General features: G+C 42.4%; 1 long non-coding RNA gene across 1 annotated transcript; it reads left to right on the top strand.

Moving 5' to 3' along the window:
• Positions 1–905: 905 nt before the first annotated feature.
• On the top strand, positions 906–11,471 carry LOC144008042 (uncharacterized). The gene is made up of 4 exons (XR_013280556.1): positions 906–1,339; positions 1,683–1,751; positions 1,981–2,127; positions 11,192–11,471. It is a non-coding gene; the product is annotated as an uncharacterized LOC144008042 (long non-coding RNA).
• Positions 11,472–21,211: the final 9,740 nt, after the last annotated feature.

The raw sequence follows: 21,211 nt of genomic DNA, 5'->3' as shown, positions 1-21,211 counted from the left end.
CTGTATAGAGCGCGTTTGGAAATAGGCTTCGAGTGCGTTCTGCTTCACTCCGACTGTTCACAACCTTAGAGTATCCTTCAAATGTGCCATTCGGTTATTCACAGTGACTCTAATAAGCAGAAGCGGTGCTCGCTTTCGCGGCAAAGTGCGCACAGTGCTCCCCCCCCCCCACACACACACACGGTCGTCTTCGGTTGTCGTTTGTGTCGCTCTACCCGTCTTTGTTTTTCTCCTATCTCCCTCACGTCACTTTCGTGGGAAACAGCACAATTCCCACTGCGCTGTATGTTAACAAAACATTTTGATGTAAAATAATTGATGAAGATGAATTTTTAAATATGTGTTCATGTATCACTCTAAAAATGGTTTGGTTAAAAAAAACTACCAATCTAGTAGGTTAATCTCATATTGGCTTGATTAATCAATAGATTGGTCAGACATTGACCATTCCGGGTGGTTACAGGAATGCCAATTTGATTGGTTAGCCAAACAACCAATGAAATTGCTTACATTAGAAAGTAAGTCTAATAGATCACTTGGAAATACGTTTATCGTATCAATTTATTGTATTGTAAATGTATTTATACTTATAAAATAGAGTTTAAAAATAGAAATGTGTATCTAGATAGGTCAATAGGCATGACCAGCTCCATGGCCTATTGGTAGAGCGTCTCACCTGACACTGGGATGTTGTAGGTTCAATCCTTGGTAGGATCATAACAAAGACTTTAAAAATGAGACCCATTTGAACACATTTACCAGAGGTAGGCTGTACCAAAAAATAAAAAAATAAAACGTGGCATTTGCTGATACCAATTATAGTCATTATGTAGATTAACTGAAGTACATGTGGGGAAGCAATCATTTTGATTTGATCTGTTTTTTGGTTTTCTCCAGAATGGAGAACCTGTGGACCCCAAACCAACCCCAGAGGTCCTTTAGTGCAAAAGTGGTTGCTAGTATTGTGTCCACAAAATACAAAAATTGGGCCATAAGAGAGGATGGCACGATTGAGGCTGGGGCCTCATTCAAAAACACCGTGGCGGCCATTACAGATGGCCGCCACGTGTGCAAGTTCATTTTGTTTGAGGCCCTGGCCTCAGAAATTCAAATAGGCGGGACATACCGCTTTTCAAATTATGGGGTGGGGAAAGAGGAAGGCGTAATCCTCTCACGTGGAAATACAGCCATATATATAGCTGCGGCAATACACGTGCCAGCGCAAATCGAACAACAGGCAAGGGCCTTGCTTTTCCCTGTTGCAACTGAAGTTCCACTCAAAGATGCAATGGCAAAAGAAGCTGGAGCCCTGCTGACAACCGAGGGCACCGTTACTGATGTAATTTTACTTTAATATTTTGTTTTCTCACTCTCCCTTTCTCATTCTGTCTCTTGCTTCCTTTCTTCCCTATTCTCTTCCTCTCTTGTTCTCTCTCCCTGTTTTCTCTTTTTGTCTCTTACCTCTATTGCACTCTCTCTCTCGCCACCACACATACTCTTGCTCTTATTCTGCCATATTTGCTCTTGTTCTCTCTCTCTCTCTCTCTCTCTCTCTCTCTCTCTCTCTCTCTCTCTCTCTCTCTCTCTCTCTCTCTCTCTCTCTCTCTCTCTCTCTCACTCTCACTCTCACTCTTTCTCTCTCTCTGAATAGTGTGTATGAAACATGTGCCTTTTTTTCTTAGATGCGCAGAATCCGTTTGGTTAAAAGCAAAGGAAGCACAGTCCCAATGGGAATCATATTCTTAAAAAAAGTAAGCAGATTTCACACTCACACACCCACACGCACGCACACATACGCGCACACACACACTCACTGGATGAAGCCTATTTCTAACATTATTGTCATTCACATGCAGATAGACGAAATATAACCTGAAAGTAATTTATTACACAAAATACTTTTCAGTTTAACGTAAAAGTCTATGGAATATATAAATCTACATTTCAGCAGTTGGTACTCATTGGACATTTATTTTACAGGATGGAATGGAGGTAAAAATTGTCAGATGGAGGGAGGCGAACCTTTTCAAATTGACGATTGGCAAGAAAATAAAGTTAAGCCACCTGAAAACATGCACCTCAATTTACGGATTTGAGCTGCATACCACCGATGCAACAGAAATAAAAGTGAGTATTCAAAAATGGGAATGCCAGGTATTTATCAAACATTACAATATATGCTCCAAGATTTCCCCATTAATACCTCGAAATCCTGCTCTGGAGGTACACTTTAACAGTACTTCACACCGAGTCTGTGCAAATCAATCTACGGTACAAACATTTCTAAGAAACTCATTCCAAATATGTGCAGTGCAAAGTATTGTGCATATACACTGTAAAAACAATCCCGTTGTTTTTACAGGGAAAAAAATGGCAGCTGAGGTTACCAGGGAAATTATGTAAAAACTACATTGAGGAAATGTAAACAATTTTACAGAATAACTTGTTTATTCTACTTGTATTGAATGTATAATAAACGGTAACTTATGCTGAATTATACTAGGATTCAATGTATAATAAACACAATCTGTATGTAAATTTTGCAGAACAAAATAGTACAAATCAGTATGTTCTTGGAAAATGGTCTTTCATTTGTGTAGCGCTTTACTACCTTACAAGGTAGCTCAAAGTACTTTGACTACTCATTTCACAGCATCAGAAACAACTGGACTTAGAATATCTTGTCATTTGTCTTCAACGCACTCACACTGCGCCAGGATCGTACCAACAACCTTAGGTGTACAAGCCAGCCACTCTTCCACTAACCCATGTTAACCTGTTGTTCTTCAGCTGTCTGTAAATGACTGTTGAATCAACAAGTTTAAAAGTTACAAATTCAGTAAGGTTGTTTGTATCTGCACAGTATTTTTAATTACTAGTTATTCTGGTGACCGGAACTTCCAGGTTTTTTTCCGTAAAATAATGTTTACTGTATAGTAAATTCATGTGTAAAAAAATGTTCACTTTATAGTAAAACCATGTGTAAAAAAACAAGCTTGTTTTTGTGGAACAAAACCTGGAAGCTGTGCTTACCAAATAACTCTAAAAAAATACTGTGCAAATACAACCTTACAGAAATTGCTTTTTTTTTTTTTTTTTTTTTTTTTTGCAAAGAACAATCAACATTGCAAGGGATTACCAAATACAAAAATAACAAAAAAAAAACCAAACAAAAAAAAAGCAATTTCTGTAAGGAGAGGAAGAAGAGGTCCGAGATGTTACCAAACAAAAATACAAAAAAAATGCCTAAACCAAAAATAAAATACCTCAAATGACACATCCTTACAGACAATCTGCAGCATTACTCAGGTATGCATACCATTTCTGCCATCGTCTTTCACCCAGATCTTTTTGAAGACGAATGGTATATGTCATCTGCTCTAAGACATGTATCTGTTTTACAATATTAATAAAAAGGTCCACACTGGGACAGGTTTTCTGCATCCAGTGTTTTGTGATAGCCTTCTTGGCAACTGCCAACAAAATCCGATAAAGATAAACATCGCTTTTTTCCAATCTTTCCGGTATAATTCCCAGATAAAGAACTGAAAAGGACACACATATATCGAGATGCAAAACCCTCGAAACAATCCCTGCCACCTCCTTCCAGAAAAACTGGATGGAGGGGCAGGACCAAAATATATGAGCATGATCCGCCATAGGCACTCCACATTCCCTCCAGCAGCTCAACTGTGTACCAGTCTGTTTAGACTTCCACTTAGGAGTAATGAAGTAGCGAATTAAGTTTTTCCAGCAAAAGTCCCTCCAGTCCAGGAGACAGTAGAAGAAGCTTGCATTTTCCAAGAATCCAGCCACATGTTGTCCGTTATTTCGATGTTCAGTTCTTTCTCCCAGCGATGCTTCACATAGTCCGTGGTGACCATATTTAATGAAACAATACCATTATATAATTTCCTTATTAATCCTTTGCTACTGGCTGAGTCGTAAGCATCCACAAATATACAGACAATCTTTGATTGAACTACTGGGTCACGACCTCTCAATTTTTTATAAAAATAATCTCTGAGTTGCAGGTACCTATAAAAATCCTGCCTGCCTAACCCATGGCTCTGATATAAATGATCAAAGCTTCTGAGCTCCCAGTTTTTGACAATTCTGCACATAGAGGTAATGCCACCATAGATCCATCGCCTGTAACTATGGTCTAACAAAGATGGTGTAAATTCAGAATCATATGCTGGCCACCTAAGTAAAGTAATCTGTTCCTGGAGGTGAAATTTCTTAACCACTTCTTCCCACACTTTCAGTGAAAAATTAACCCACTGGCTAGTTGTTTGTAATGTTTCCTTTACCATTCCTGCATATCCCAGCAATGCTTGTTTTGGTACATCAGTCAAAGAGAGCTCTATAGTTTTCCATTTAGCTATATAAAGTGGGTTACACCAGTTTACCAGAGGTCTCAACTGTGCTGCTAAATAATAATCCCTCAGGGACGGGAGGGCCATACCACCTCTTTCCACTGGAAGCTGGAGGGTAGCAAGTCTGACTCTGGGTTTCTTATTATTCCAAACAAATCGTGAAATATGTTGATTCCATTCTCTAAATTGTCTCGGGGGGATGTCTACCGGCAATGACAAAAAAAGATACAGAAGTCTCGGAAGGATATTCATCTTTACCGTTCTTTTTTTTTTTTTTTTTTTTTTTTTTTTTAAATCATCTTTACTGTTCTAATTCTACTGCCAAAATCAAGAGGGAGCAAACTCCACCTATTTAGATCGTCATATATTGTCTTATTAATACTCATATAATTGACTTCAAATAACTGTGAAAGATCTTTGGGTAAACACACTCCCAAGTAGTTAATCTGAGTCGACTGCCATTTGAAATTAAATTTTGTAAGAAGGTCCTGTGTAGGGGCATAATTAAACACCATAACCTGAGTCTTATGTATATTTAGGACATAACCAGAATATTTTCCATACGTTTCCAACATTGTCATTAATAAAGGCAGGCCTAAGTGAGGATTTCTTAATGTAATTAGTACATCATCCGCATACAGACTTATTTTATATTCTTCCCCTCTTATTGGGATGCCTCTCAATCCCGTCTCCTGGCGAACTGCTTGGGCTCATGGTTCGATAAATAAATTAAAAAGGCTAGGACTAAGGGGGCAACCTTGTCGGCATCCACGTTGTAAATGTATTGAATTAGACAGACTTCCATTAACCTTTATTCTTGCTGTAGGGGAGGTATAGAGACCCTGTATACATCCTATGAATTCTCTACAAAAAACAAATCTGTCCATGACCAAGTACAAGAATTCCCATCTCCCATCTCCCATTTCCGCATCTTAGCTGAGGACGACAGCATCCATTTGATTTTTATGGATTTGTTCTATTAAATGTAAGGCCTTCCTTATATTGTCTTGAGTCTGCCTGTTTTTTATAAATCCAGTTTGATCCTCATCTATCAACCATGGCATCGCTTTTTGCAGTCTTTTTGCTAAAATGGTGGCATACAATTTATAGTCAATATTCAGGACGCTAATCGGTCTATAACCTTTACATTCCATTTTGTCCTTTCCCTCTTTTGGAATCCCTGATATGAAAGCCTCTCTCCAAGAGGGAGGGACGGGGCCCCCCTTTAAGGCACAATTAAAACAAGGCTCCAGCAGAGGAAGCAGGTGTTCTCTCATTAACTTATACCATGCCGGGGGGAAACCATCCAACCCACATGATTTGGATGAATTTAAATTTGAAATAGCATCATTTATTTCATCCCTTGTTATTGGGGATATAAGGTTCTCATTAATTTCTGTACCTAATGTAGGTAAGTCTAATGAATTAAGAAATTCAATTATTGGATGTTCATCATTTTGGCTTGCCTGGGAATATAAAGATTTGTAATAAGTTTCAAATGCACTTTGTATGCCCTCCAGACAATTAGTCACTTTATTTGTTACCGGATCTCTAATACTATAAATTGTATTTTCAGCCTGTTGTTTTTTGAGTCTCCATGCTAACAATCTAGTTGCCCTAGGGCCCGCTTCATAGTATTGTTGTTTCATAAACCTTATATTTTTCTCTACCTCTTCACTTAATATTTGATCTATTTCCTGTTTGACATTTCTAATTTCGAATACCACTTTGGGGTTCTTTCCGACAATATTTGCTTCCTCCAAATCTCTCAACTTTTCCTGTAATTTAGTCAGTTTTTCAGTTTTTGCCTTTTGCAGTGCAGACATCCTTGCTATCTGCGATTGGTTGGCAACCAGTCCAGGGTGTCCCCCGCCTACTGCCCAGAGCCAGCTGAGATAGGCGCCAGCAGCCCCCGCGACCCTTGTGAGGAATAAGCGGTCAAGAAAATGGATGGATGGATGGACATCCTTGCTATTAGCTTCCCCCTAAGTACAGCTTTGGCTGCATCCCATAAGATATTTGGGCCTACATCCCCTGTATCATTATCCTTCATATACAGGGCAAGGTCGTTTTCCATTGACTGTATAAAGGCATGGTCATTAAGCATCCCAGTATTAAGTCTCCACATAGTTTTCCGTTGTTTGCAATCAAAATGTAATGTCAGATAAACACCTGTATGATCTGAGAGGTCCCGCTGACCTATTCTACAATTTCTTATTCTATGTAAATCCCTATTAAGCACAAAAAAATAGTCCAGTCGAGAATAGGCTGCATGACGTGCAGAATAGAACGTGTACCCTGGGTTGGACCCCTGTGTGGCCCGCCAGACATCAATCAAACCCAGTTCTTTCATCATCCTGTTAATTTTTTTTTCAGTTGAATTCTTTCCTCTTTTTCTATTCGATGTATCCCATTGCGGGTTCAAAAGTATGTTAAAATCTCCAGCACAGATAAGAGTCCCATATGTTTCTGTTGCAATCAGATCGAAAACCCTTCTAAAAAACAATATATCACTTTTAGGGGGGGCATATACATTGAGCAAAGTCACTTCTTTTTGGTAAATTTTTCCTTTTACAAAGACATATCTACCTTCCTTATCATTGATTTGAGATATAAACTCAAATTTAACATTATTTGCCACCAGTATAGCAACACCCCTCTTTTTACCATTTTTATATGATGAAAAGAAGGAGTTTCTAAAGCCCATCTTCTTTAATTTATCATGCTCACCATCAGATAAATGAGTTTCCTGCCAAAATAATACACTGACTTTCTCCTTTTTTACTTTAGCTATCATTTTACTTGTCTTGATGGGATTATTCAACCCATTTACATTCAAAGAGAGAATGTTATAGTATTGATAAGGCATTTTTCTTACCTTTGAAACATTGCACTTGTAACATCTCGGACCAACAAAACCAAACAAAAAAAAGGAAAAATAAAAACAAAGACAAACAAACAAACAACAGAACTTCCAACAGGGAAGCTAACATATCGCTTCTAATTGTGAGGGGTCTTGCCACAAAGTGGGGCCCTCTGTAGAAAAAAAACAAAAAAAAACGTCTTGTGGCGTGAACATTAATCCACAGGTATCAGCCTTCTCATATCGCCGGTACAGTAGTTATCCAGTAGTGGGAAGTTCCAATAGGGTGTCTCATTCATCCCCCGCTGAGGGCTCGAGCCCCATTCTGCGGTACTCACTCAGCTTCTCCCGAATTTGCTGCCGGAACCGCTGTCTCCCTCCCGCACGCTGGGTCTTGGCAGACTCCCAAGGTAGAAGTCGAGCCAGCGTCTCTGAGACGCTTTCCTCTTCTGATCCGCCGGCAATTTCGGCCACCTCGAATCCTCGTCTCCGCAGGTCCTCCGCTGCGTGCCTCGCGTTGTTGTACATGACGGTGCCAGTGTCAAAAAAGACTCGCATCTTCGTTAGGGGGGTTTGTACGTATGCCCTTGTCTTTCAACGCTTTCTTTACGGGGATATATTGCTTCCGTTTGCTCTGTACTTCCGTAGCATAATCGTGATCAAAATATACTGGTTTGGTTTGAATCCGAAGCTTCTTCCTCCATGCGTCTCGAAGAATCTGTTCTTTCACTGAGAACCGAAGGAAGCGAACCACCATGGAACGAGGGGGGGCACCCGATGGAGGCTTGGGGGCCAGAGCACGATGTGCGCGTTCATTTCCCAAGTCCGGGTCACTTTCGGCTCCCAGCTCCGACTTGAGAAAATTTTCAATGAAAGCCACAGCGGATGTACCCTCAGCGTCCTCGGGTATACCGTAAATTCGGATATTCTTGCGCCGGGAGCGCCCTTCCAGATCCGCAACCTTCTCCTTTAGAGCCCGTTGGTTAGTAAGAAGTTGGGTGAGAGTCTCTTTGACACCAATGTCCCACTTCTCCATGTCGGCTAAACTTTTCTCCACTTCTCCGACACGTTTAACCGTCCCCTCGACTCGATTTGTCACTTCGTTTATCTTCCGGTTTACCTCCGCAGTGAGCTCCTCCATTTGTTTTTTAATATCTTCTCGAAAACATGCTCGGAAGTCAGCAAGGTCTTTTTTGAGTTCGGCTTGAAGCGAAGCCATCCCCGATATCATAACCTCGCTCATCACTTCGCGAATTGAATCCAGAGTTTCGTTCCCTTTCGGGGCTCCATCTTGATTCGCTACGCTATCACGTGGCGCAGCTTCTCCTTCGGTTTCTCGCTCAACATTGTGTCGTAGCCCATAACCTTTCTTCTTGCTTTTATCCCCACTCATTATGGCAACAAAATAAATTCGTTTCGATGAATAAGACTCTTGAATTATTATCTAATTTGCGGCTGATACCCGGAGCTCAGTCACTACGCGGCCATCTTGTCTACCGCACCACCGGAAGTCAGAAATTGCTTTTTAAACTTGTAGATTCAGCAGTCATTTACTGACAGCTCAGCCGCAACAGCTTAGCATGGGTTACCCCGGGTTTTCACCGGATGCGGTTGCGGTGCGGTTGCGGTGCGGTGCGTCTTGACTGCGTGCTCCGGACGGGTCAATTTTTTTTGTCAATCCACACCGGCCCCGCACAGCTGCGGTCCGGCAGCTCCGTCGCCGCCCACTTCCCAACGTGTCTCGCGGGACCGCGCGTGCGCGATCATGTGGCATTTCACAACGACAAACATACAGAAGTCTGTGCTCAACAGAGAAGCAGAAAGAGAGGTGGACTTCTTTTGATTTAACCTTTTCTTCTTCTTCTGCTATGAGATTCCATGCAGCATCCTTTTTTTGGTTGTCCTTGTAAAGTATATTAATAACGAGAGTCGGGTCAGTGCGGGTCCACTCTTTATTTCTGTCTTCCGCGTCCGGCTGCCGCTCAGTACGGCAAGCGAGACGGGCACAACAAGCAATCGCGAACATCAAACTCACAATACATTACAGTCCTTATAAAAAGGATGTGCCGTGTCATATATTATTTTGTGGTTTTCCACCTCCAATATAAACCTCTCCTCGTCCATGTTCGCTGGTGTCTAAACCGTGAATGAGCACATGGCCCGGCGACGCCCACGTCACGTTTTGCTGAAAAACTTGCGAAATAGGAGCTGGCGAGTGTTTTATTCTGAAAGGTAACCGGAAATTTATTTTGAAACTGCCTCGGTCTTCCTGTCCCGCTCGATGTGTTTTGTGCTAGCTTGCCATTTGCCGGAGGCCTACCGCTGCTGCGTCCGGCAAAAATAGAAAATAGTCTATCCTTGCGGAAGGCTTGCGGCACGCCGCAGGCCTTCCGCAGTCGACACGCAACGCACCCGCAAGCGGTGTAAACTGCACCATTCGAATGAATGGAATCTAATTGCTTGCATCGCCGGACCGCACCGCAACCGCACCGCAACCGCATCCGGTGAAAACCCGGGGTTAGTGGTAGAGTGGTCAGTTTGCACTACTGAGGTTGTTGGTTCGATCTCAGTGCAGTCTGATGGTGTTAAAGATCCATAAGCAAGGTAACCTAAGTCCAGTTGTTTCTGATGCTGTGAAATGCGTAGTTAAAACATAAAGCACTTTGAGGGCCTTGTAAGGTACAGCACTATACAAATGAAGTACTATTTTTCAAGCTCATGCTAATTTTATACTATTTTGTTCTGTAAAATTTACATACAATTGTGTTTATTATACATTGAACCCCAGTAAAATTCAGCAGCAGTTACTGTGTATTGTCCATTCAATACAAGTAGAATAAACAAGTTATTCTGTAAAGTTGTCTACATTTCTTCACTGTAGTTTTTACATAATTTCCCTGGTAACCACAGCTGCCAGTTTTATCCTGTAAAAACAACGGGATTTTTTTTACAGTGTATAGAAACCAGAATAAATTTCAGGTTGTGGGAACATCTGCGACAGTACACAACCCTGTTGCCAGATTCAGTCATATAAAAAAATATTCAACCAGCATATTATTGGAGTCATCACACCTCCAAAATCATCACTTTTCTGTCGATCCCAAAGAAAATGTTTGTTCAATAGTTAATGTTGCATCGTCAAAGTGAGCAAGTCTTTTTCAACACTTTAGATTGGTCTATCCTGAAAATAACAGCTACATGTAGTACTTCTGCCAGTAGTATAATGTCAAAAATGCCAAATTTTCAAACTGTTACATAGGAGGTTAAGGTCCTACAGCAGTAATATATATATTATCCCACTCAATATATATATATATATATATATATATATATATATATATATATATATATATATATATATCTTTACATTTTTCATTACTGTAATGTACAAAAGCACAATATCGTGTGTTTCTTTTTAGTATGAGCGCTTTTTTTTTATAATATTGTGACCTATTTTTCTATCACCAACCTCTCCACAATATCATGATAATTATCATATTTTGACTTTCATATTGTGATAATATCGGATCATGATGTTTGGATATTGTTACATCCCTAGCTGTTACACATTTGTTTTTTGTTTGTTTGTTTTTGTTCGTTTTGTTGGGTTTTTTGGTTTAGCACAATCTTTCTTTTTGTCCTGAGACATAATATACAAACCTAAAATTGCTATTGTACACTCTGCAGGCTATTTAGGTTGCAGAGGAGTGAGTGGGTTGATGTAACCCATAATTTACTGACCTGGTAGTCACAGGTTGATATGCTGAGGGTGGATCTCAATTATGATACCAACTTTTCCATTCACAAAAAAATAAAATAAATCAAATAAAACAACAAAAACACACACTTTTCCTTTATTTTGTTTTCTGGGCATGCTTATTTAAACTCCTAATCGATTGATTGTTTGTAAAGTGTTGTACTTGTGTTTTTGTGTTTTTTTTTTCTTCAGGAATTGGAAGACGAGCCATTCTATGTGGTAGCGTACAGAATAAAATAAGACTTTGTTGAAGTCGTCAACGATGATGACCAAAGCAGGATGGTTCCCCTCCAGGTCTGGGGGGAGCGATTCCCCACTGCCCCAATGATCCCAGAAGGGGGAATATTACTGTAAATAATTGTAAATATAGTTGTAAATAGCAAGTGTTCTTCGTTCTAAGATTTTTTCCCCTTCAAAGTTTACTATTTAAAATGTGTTTATTGTCTAGTTTTGTAGTTTCATAGTACTTTATTATTTTTTGCTGTTCAAGTTTAGTTCTACAAAAGTGTTCATAAAGTTTTGGAAGGTTTTTTTCCCCTCTGTCATGTTTTACTGTAACTTTAATCATTTAAAATATATGTTCATAAAGTTTTTGAATATTTTTATTTTTTGTTTTTGCCTGTTTTAACATTAGATAGTCAGATAAATGGGAGACTCGTCGAGCTGCAGACCATGGGAGAGTGGCGCTCCACCAGAAACAAGTGATCGCCACTTTCGTCTTCACATCTGACCAATTGTTTCTAATTTTAGCACAACTAAAACACTAACCATCTTAAGTTTTACTAATGTTTAGTTTGTTGTTCTATTTCATTATTCGTTAGTTATTTTTATTTTTAAGTCATATTTGTTTTTAAAAGTGTTTCCTGTCACGCAGCAGTGGCAGTTGACATCACGTGTTTCCGTGAACCTCAACGAGCCTGTGTCCAAATTCACAAGGCTGGGTCCTTCGAAGGACGAATTTGTCGGCTGCATGACGTCACTCCCGGAGCGACTCGACAACACGCACAGACTTAAGAAGATTTCCTCATTTCATATTCATAGTTTTAACATTATGTCCAGAATTTTTACATAGTGCCCTATCAGTCCTTCTCTAAATAGGTAGATTATTTAAATTTTCATGTACCTGTGTTTTAAATATAGGCCTGCACAATACCATAATCCTAATCAATTTAGAAAATGTTTGTACCATGGTTGGTTCAAAACCATATTTCATTGTAGAATCCCTGAATATTGTCTTGTATTTCTGAATACAGGATCAATGCTTCAATATGTTCAAGGAGCATTTCATACCCTAACATAAATGCGGAAATTGCACAAAAGCTGTCATATGATGACCTGATAGCCGATTTTGCAGCCCAGAAATGGAGACATGTGCCTCTGTAGGGCCTCTACTAACTTGCTTGCACTTTGTTTATTTCTAGATGTTTATTTGTTAATAGTGGCATTGAATTTTATTTTAATTCATTTAGCTTTATTTATTTGAGTATTTGGTGTCATTGTTAGTTTTAGAAAGACTTATTATTTATCACTTATTTTTGTGAACATTTTTAAAACTTCAATATTGACACTTACAAGTAGGGCTGGGTATCTATTCAGATTTCCAGAATCGATTTAATTCGATTCACAAGGGCCCGATTCAATTCATGATTCACAACAATTTTCGATTCAGTTGAGGAATTCATGCAGCACATATTTTTGACAGTCAAAAGTACCAATGTTGCAAAGAGTAGAAACTTCTTGCTCTAATTTAATGCATTAGTAAGAATATGAATATTTACATTAGGAATTGAATCCATTGCAGTTACATTAATCTGTTTCATTTAACATGGCCTGATAAAAAAAATATTATCCATCCATTTTCTTGACCGCTTATTCCTCACAAGGGTCGCAGGGGGTGCTGGCGCTTATCCCAGCTGGCTCTGGGCAGTAGGCGGGGGACGTCCTGGACTGGTTGCCAGCCAATCGCAGGCCACACAGAGACGAACAACCATCCACACTCACAAGCACACCTAGGGACAATTCGGAGCGCCCAATTAACCTGCCGTGCATGTCTTTGGAATGTGGGAGGAGACCGGAGTACCCGGAGAAGACCCACGCAGGAACGGGGAGAACATGCAAACTCCACCCAGGAAGGCCGGAGCCTGGACTCGAACCGGAGTCCTCCGAACTGGGAGGCAGACGTGTTAACCACTCGTCCACCGTGCCGCCCACAATAAATAATTTAAATAAATTACAACCACAGCACAGGCTGTGTAAATTGACAAAAATGTGGGAGTCGATATATTGATACATGGTTTTATGTATCGATATTGGAATATGAAAAGGTGTATCGATATGATAGCGATATATCGATATTTCAAACCCAGCCCTACTTATTTTGTTTAATAAAGTAAAACTGACAATACTCAGATCAGTTCATTTCTACCAGGGGAGGGGTGATGGGGTGTGCGGACGGAATGGTGGGGTGGGGGTTGGGCACCACAAAACATTTATGCTGAGGGCACCAAAATGGCTAGCGCCGGCCCTGCAGATGAAGTACCATTTCCAGGCACATGCTGCTATACTATTTTGTAATGTTATGTATCAGATTCTGTTTATTGTACATTCAATACCAGTAAAATAATTGTTTATATTTCATCGACTTTTTTTTTTTTTTTTTTTAACACATTTGCCTGGTAACCACAGCTGCCGGGTTTTCCCCGTAAAGACTCCGGAATTTTTTTCCTTTCTCCAGTGTTATAGCTCCCTCGGTAATGGCGGTTCGACGTGCGTCCGATCAGGTTGAATGCAAAATAAAGTTTGAAAATACAGTAACGGCAGATTTGTAGGATCGTTGACAAATGGAAAAAAATCTGAACACACACACACAAACATGAACGCAGTCAAACGGTTTAAGACAGTGGTGCCAAGTCCGGTTCTCGAGAGCAGGGCCCTACATGATTTGGTACTGTCGGCTCTCGGGTCAGGCCTGGAGCCGGAAGGCTGGCCGCAGCGTCACCTGTTTCAGCACCTGCTGGCAGGCTGGTGCACCAGGTCCCCTTTTGCGTTGTGTGTTGAAAATCAGATGCGAGTCAGGAGAAAAGAATAGGCGGGAATCCAAAGTCAAGCTGAACAAAAAGCGGCTTTATTGGCAAAAGCACAATGAGACCATTCAATTTGCGCAAATGGAAAAAATCTGATCTTCTCAGGAAATGCAACAGTTTATAAAGCCTCACCCATGGTGCAACCTCCTTTCCCGATTGGCTATCAAACTTGTCTGCCCACTTCACGCTTAGATCTTATTGGCACGGGAAAGCCTCGGCCAAACCCACTTATTATGAGATGCAAATTATTGAATGCTAATGGTATCTGCTTTTGACCACTAGGGGGTAGTGCGAGCTTAGTTTTGTGACTTCTACTGGTATCCAATTGTTATTAAGTAGCCCGCAGATCATACGTCTCCCCCGCCCCCATTCTTGAGACCAGACGTAGTAACAAGTTTTACTGGTATCAAAAGAACTTATTCGTTCATAAAAATAAGGTGACCTATCATTTACATTCAAAAGAACTTATTCGTTCATAAAAATAAGGTGATCTATCATTTACATTGTATAATCTAATAATTTTGCTAAACTAACCTTTTGCAGACACCCAAAAATAATGAGAGCCTTGTCCTAAGCATCGTCCCTCAGCTAACAATAACGGGACCCTTGTCCTGAGTCACTTGACTGCCATTTGACCGTTTGTAAAATAATGAGATCCTTGTTCTGAGCTTCTCCTATGATTGTCAATTGGAAGTCATTAAGATTATTGCTCTGACCTTTTTCCCGTCATGGTTATAAGCTTTCAGAATATCCCTTGTTCGTTAGCCCTTAAGCGTGAAGGAGCAGTTTTCAATAGTTGACCATAGTGAACATGTGATTAAGAAGGAGCAGTTTTTCAACAGTTTGACCATAGTGAACATGTGATTTCTGGTATTTTCAGCTGGCACCTTAAAGTTACAAAATTAAGTAAAATGATTAATTGGTAACAAATACATGATTCCCTTTGTGACAAGTCAGGATACACACTGGCATTCAATTCCCTTAGGCTATTTAAACACAAGTAGCAATCATAAAGTTGTTTAGCATGAAAAGGATTTCACTTGAACATTTGGCCTAGAATAGGTCAATAGTTCAAGAGACAGCACCAAAAATCAGATCCCACATTCCCCCCTTCATGATGTGAATACATCATGAACAAAGTAGACAAAGATGATAGGGAGCACAGCTTAGTCGTTCATGAAATCACAACACAGACACCAGCATACAAATTCTGAGTTATTGGCACCGCTAACACCAATCATACAGCGTAAATAACTACACACCGCGACACTTGCAATCCTCCACATTAACTCCAGTGTTAGAGCAAAACTCTGCAAGTGACCAATATTGAACCCGAACAGATCGAGTGTGCATTCTTCGGAGGGGGCAGGCACCTCCTAGAGCGCGGGGGAACTTGGAAGCGGCTCGATATGAGCCTTCACACCGTGGGACTTGGCCACATGTCAACCTGCGTAAGAGCATGGGGCCTTAAATTAATGAAAGATCTACTAGACACCTATAGCCCCGTGTCACGTAGTCAATAACCAAGCAAAAAGGCAAGTTAACACTCGCTATCTACATTACAAACAACAGAGTTTCGCACATCAATACTAAAAGAAAGGCTAGGGGAAATTATTGTATGCCAGTAGTTGTACCCGCCGGCTGGCGGCCAAAGGGACAGATTAACAGTATAAGTTTAAAAGGTAAAGTAAAAATAGCATAGACATAAAAAAATTGCATAAAATCATAATAAAAATTAAAATAGTATAGATATAAAGGGCTAAATAAAAAACGAAAAAAAAGGAAAAAATCGTGTGAGTCTAAAAGGCTAACATAACATAGAGTGGAATTTTTATTTTTATTTTTTTGAACAAACTGAAATCTCAAAGCACAAGAACAATAAAATGGCACAATGTAAAACCACATCATAGAGAAGAACAAAGGTTATATGTCTAACACGCTAAGATAAATGCTGAGCACATAACATGCTAACAGGACTCAAAATTTGCTATGCGATATTATGTCCAAGGAGAGGGGGGGATGGGGAAGCTCTCAGAAGAGTGACAGTTCAGGAGAAAAATGTGAGTGGTGTATGCATGGATTCAGGGAGTGCATGGGCTGAGAGAGAGAGGCTAATAATGGGTGGGGGTGGAAATGTTTGCAATGGCCCGGGGCAATATGAGTGGAAGGAGGGGTGTAAAAGCAAAAGAGAAAGAGGAAGAGAGAGAGGTCCAGAGGTGACGAGAGTCCGTGTGTGCGTGTGAACGCGAATGTCCATGTGTGGGCGTCGAATGTCCGTAAACGAACAAGGGCTCCGTGCCCTTCATGAGCGAGCCAGGTGAATGATGTGTGGATCAGCGACGTCCATCCGATCATGATTTCCACACTGCGTGGGGATTATTATGCCCCAACAAAACAGTGACTGCAAAGGTGTGATCGTGATGTCCAGTTGTCCTCTGGACAGCACATCTGTACTGAAAAGGTGAACCAGAGCCGCAAGGGGCGGTGCAGGCGTCGGCAGGGGATTGAAAATGTCAACCCAGATTCTTTCTCGGTTGACAGGACAGGTGGTCCGAAGTGAGGCCTCTTCAGGCTAAGGATTCGGCTGTGCAGCCAGGCCACGCTGTCTGGCTAGGTCACGCTGTAAGGCAGCTCTCTGTCTGGCACGGGCTTTCATGATGCCAGCGCGCCACACCTGGTATAGCTCCTTGGTGTCATCTGGGATCCGGCTGCACAGGATCCTGAACTCGAGGCGGGAGATGTCAGCCAGCTGTTCCACTGCCAGGGTCGCGCAGTCGTAGCCTTGTTGCCCCAAGCTCGGGAAGCACAAGCCATGGGGCATCCTCAGTCTATGCCGCTTCCAAGAATGGCGGCAAGGAGCCAAATCCTCATCTGGCCTCGGGTGTGCGGCCGACGCAGGATGAGCCCCCGCCAGCTCATCACTCAGGCGCGGCCACCAGTTCCCGGGCGTCTCCCCCATCTCCTTCTTCCTGCTTAGGTGAGGGGGATATAAAGGAGAAACGCATCTGCCACCGCCACTTCCCTTTTTCCTGCTGCGCCACGCAATGTTGGTCAATTTTTTGGAGATATCTGGTCATAAGTAGACGTCTATCACTCATAGTGTCCGCAACTAGCTTTCTCCGTGTAGAAAACAAAATATATCCATTTAGCTTAATTGTTATCACTTCTATCAGGGCCCTAGTATTCAAAGTCTTATATTGGTCCTGGCTGAAAACGTCGTACTCAAAATAAACAGGGAATATATCAGTGAAAATGACCATTCCTCCTTTTAAAACATAAACATGTTTTAACCATTTCCAGGGATAAATAACAACCTCCCTAACCACAACATGAAGGGGGAAAGAGCCTATATAGTGATAGGGAGTAAATACTACTTTATTACTCCGGGCACATCGGGTAGTAGAGCGACAAAAAGGGATGGGGCCGAGGGGTAAATCATTCAATATGTTCTGTAGACCAAATTTAAGTTTTTTGTTTGTTTTATGAGTCATCAGTTAAGATATTTATCTGCCATAACTTCATAGACAGAGTCGCAAGGGAAAGAGGAAGTGGCATTAGGCAAATGCATGTTGGCGTCGTGAGAATCAACCACTACTGGAAAGTGGGTTACAGCATCAATAGATCTCCTAACTAGCACTTTGATCAGGGGCAATATACAACAGGCGGTAATTAACACTAGCAAGAGGAGCAGGCCCAGTGCAGAGGCAATGAGGGACAAAATCTTCCCGAAAGACATACTTTCAAGCCATTTGGCGAGTGTGTCCAGCCACCCAGTTTTGGTGTTCCAATTTGAATTATGGACATGCTCGTCTTGTAGCGTAACCAATTGTTGTAAGACTAATGTAAGGTTTCCTTTTTCGCCAGTATGTATAGGAATTTCCACGCAACATTCTTCACCAATCATTGAACAGATTCCATTATCAACGGCTAACATAGTGTCCAACACAAGTCTATTTTGCAAGGTCATTAGAGTGGTAGCATGGAGCTGCTCATGAATATTCTCTAAAGCCATTACTGTCCAGTTAATAAAACGTTGTTGATTATACCACAAGTAATTAACCCATCTACTGTTACGAGCAATATATTGTGAATTAATAATTGGACCAAAGAGCGGAATCCAGCCAGTGCCTTGGCCGGACCGGATCCAACCTTCAGAAATAACAGAATGCTCATCTGGGACCTCTACTGGCTGCTGGTCCCATGAAATATAGACAGAATCGGGCTCAGTGAGTGTGGTTGGACGCAATACAGAGCTCTTCCCAGCCTTTTTTGTAATAGCCAACACTGCCAACTGCCCAGTCACCATAACAGGTGCACACAACCCCCGCCAGCGGGCGGGAATTACAGCCTTAACTTGATCATCATTATCGCACAGCCAAAAGACGTCTGCGAGTGGGGTACTGGGAGCATCACCTGCAATAACAGGGATGACTCTGTGGGTTCCAGAAGTGCCATTAACAGCATGGACCAGGTCACCTCCATTCTGGAGGACCTGCGCACATTGCAGTGGGGACAGGGCAGTTGTGTTAATTAAATGTATGACTGACCAAAGCTTGCGACCACCCGGGATGACACTAGTTAGGGTGAGGGTTCTCTGTAGATGCCCATCCATTGAACGGTTAGCTGCCTTTATCCACATTCTTTTATATTTAAGCCCAAAAGCAACACAGACCGGGTGCACAATATTTCGGTCTATACGCGACATAGGTGGGACAGCTAAAGACATATTTTTAGACAAAACCCGCGGGCAATGGTACTTATCTGTGACCCACCCAGGGTAAATACCTGATGCTAACCATAGCGCACAAGTCGTAAAACATAATCCAGCACCACAATCATTTTCCCTTAATTCCGGCAGGGGCCGCACAGTGGGCAAGCGCTTACGATTATAACATGTTATACAAGGGTGTTTACTTATTTGTCGGGCTGAATAGACCATCCATTGATAAAATAGACTACTATCCTGTCCCAAGATTTTAACAGAATGATCATCATTAGCAATTTCATTATAATTAGGCAGATTAACAGCACGCCGGGAGCGAGTGTGTGCCACGCGCATCAGTGTAAAAGCTTCATTTACAGTCATAGTAACGCCTGTATAACCAGTAGTCGGGAGACAGTGGGTGACATTGCACATGAGTGTGACTGAACCATAAACGTAACATTGTCTAGTCAGTGCCTCCATTGCAAAATTGTCATGAGTCTGTCCTACAGTCAGAGTATAACGGCTAGAGGGAGTATTTACATATGTCAGATCTATGTCAGTGTCATTGCCCCAGGCTCCCTGTGCCGCAACAAGTCCTGCAGCCAGGGCACATTGGTGAAGACGCACTTCCCTATCCTCAATACTCTGTACTAAGCTAAAGGTGAAATACGTCAGGGGCGGCAGGGCTAGCAGCCAGATCAGCAAGGTCAGGCTGATATTCCTGCAGTTCACGGAGGAGGTCAAGGTCAATGGTCGAGAAAGGGACACAGTCACTCCGACTCGGCTCAGCCTGGTCTGGATCCGCCTGACCGGTCTGGGCGGAGGACGGGCCGGCTCCTCCATCGTCAACTGATCCGGCCCCAATGTCCCCTTCAACTGATGCATCTCCACCCATTCCTGTGGTGGGGGGTGGGAGAGCTGCACTTCCCCCCCCCTTGGGGGAAACATCACCTGTGACACCACCCGGACTAGGCTGCTCATTGTCAGATGATGCCAAACCGCTTGCGCAGCTAGGACTCAGAGGCGGAGGTAGCGAGCCACTACTAGGTGATGAAGAGTCGCCCCCTTGTGCTAGCCTCTGGGATCGTCTAGGGGCACGCTGCACAGAGGGTCCTCTAGCTGCCGCGGGCGTCCGAGGCCTGGCTTCTCCCTGCGGGGTGGCGTGGTCACCCCTGGCCAGGCCTGGTTGCGTTTCAGCAGGCCCTTCAGGCCGCGGTGCAGGACAGCAGTGGTTTAGGTGGAACCAGACTGATTTACCTTGGACTTTGACAGAAGTCGGAGTTGACAAGATGACCTTGAAAGGACCTTCACGTCGAGCCTTGTTCCACCTGCGCTTGAATGTCTTGACGTACACCCAATCACCGGGCACCACACGCTGCAGGTCAGGCTGGATTTCGGCCTGTCGCTCCTCTGCGGTCTCAATAACCTGTCGAGAGATAGCCTTGTGTATTTGGGTTAAATGGTGCAGGTAGGAGGTCAATTCCATTTCACACTGTTCTAATGGAGGCCCTTCGTACGGGCCCCTCAAAAAAGGCACAGGAATGCGACGGCCAGTTAGCATTTCATGCGGGGTTAAATGGGTCGTGCGGTTAGACTGTGATCGCATTGACATGAGAGCTAGCGGCAAGGCATCCATCCAATTCAACTTACCATTACTGCTTGCTCTAATTTTGGCTAATTTGGCTTTCAAGGTACCATTAGCACGTTCGACCACACCTTGAGACTGGGGGTGGTAGACACATCCAAATTTTTGTTTTATCCCAAGCATTTTCATGCTAATTTTCACAATGTTGGCAACAAATGCTGGACCATTATCCGAGCTGATCAGGTCAGGGATGCCAAATCTGGGGAACACCTCCCTGCACAAGAATTTAGCAGCAGAACTGGCATCAGGACCCTTCGTGGGGGCAGCCTCAATCCACCTACTAAACCTGTCAATTACCACCAGAACATATCTGTAACCTCTCACCCGTTCAAGCATGTCGATGTGGTCCATTATAAGATGCCGAAACGGTCCTTCTGGTATAGGTATGTGGCCCAGTGGAGCTGAAAAGGATTTCCTCACATTGTGCTGTGCACACACAATGCATTCGTGTAAAGTCCGATCCACCATAGCTGCCAAGAAAGGGGTCCACCAAACCGCTTTTAGCTTGCGCAACACTTCACCCCGATGACAATGATCTTGGCCATGGGCAGCCAAAATTGCTGTTTTCACCAATGACAGGGGCAACACAAAATGTCCCTCCGGGCTGCGCCACAAGTTTCTCTGATGGCCATCTGTCAAACACTTGGAAGCGCCTCTTTTTCTCCAAACACTCTTCTCATACACTGATGCCGCATCCTGGGTCTCAATTAAGGAGACTATTGTAGTCAAAGGCTCACAGTCACCCGCAACCAGCAGGGGGGCCATAGCCCCCACCGATG

This window comes from Festucalex cinctus, chromosome 19 (assembly GCF_051991245.1).
Source record: "Festucalex cinctus isolate MCC-2025b chromosome 19, RoL_Fcin_1.0, whole genome shotgun sequence".
Taxonomy (NCBI): Eukaryota; Metazoa; Chordata; class Actinopteri; order Syngnathiformes; family Syngnathidae; genus Festucalex; species Festucalex cinctus.
Note: the sequence above shows the minus strand (reverse complement) of the source record. Positions and strands in the feature narration are given on the sequence as shown.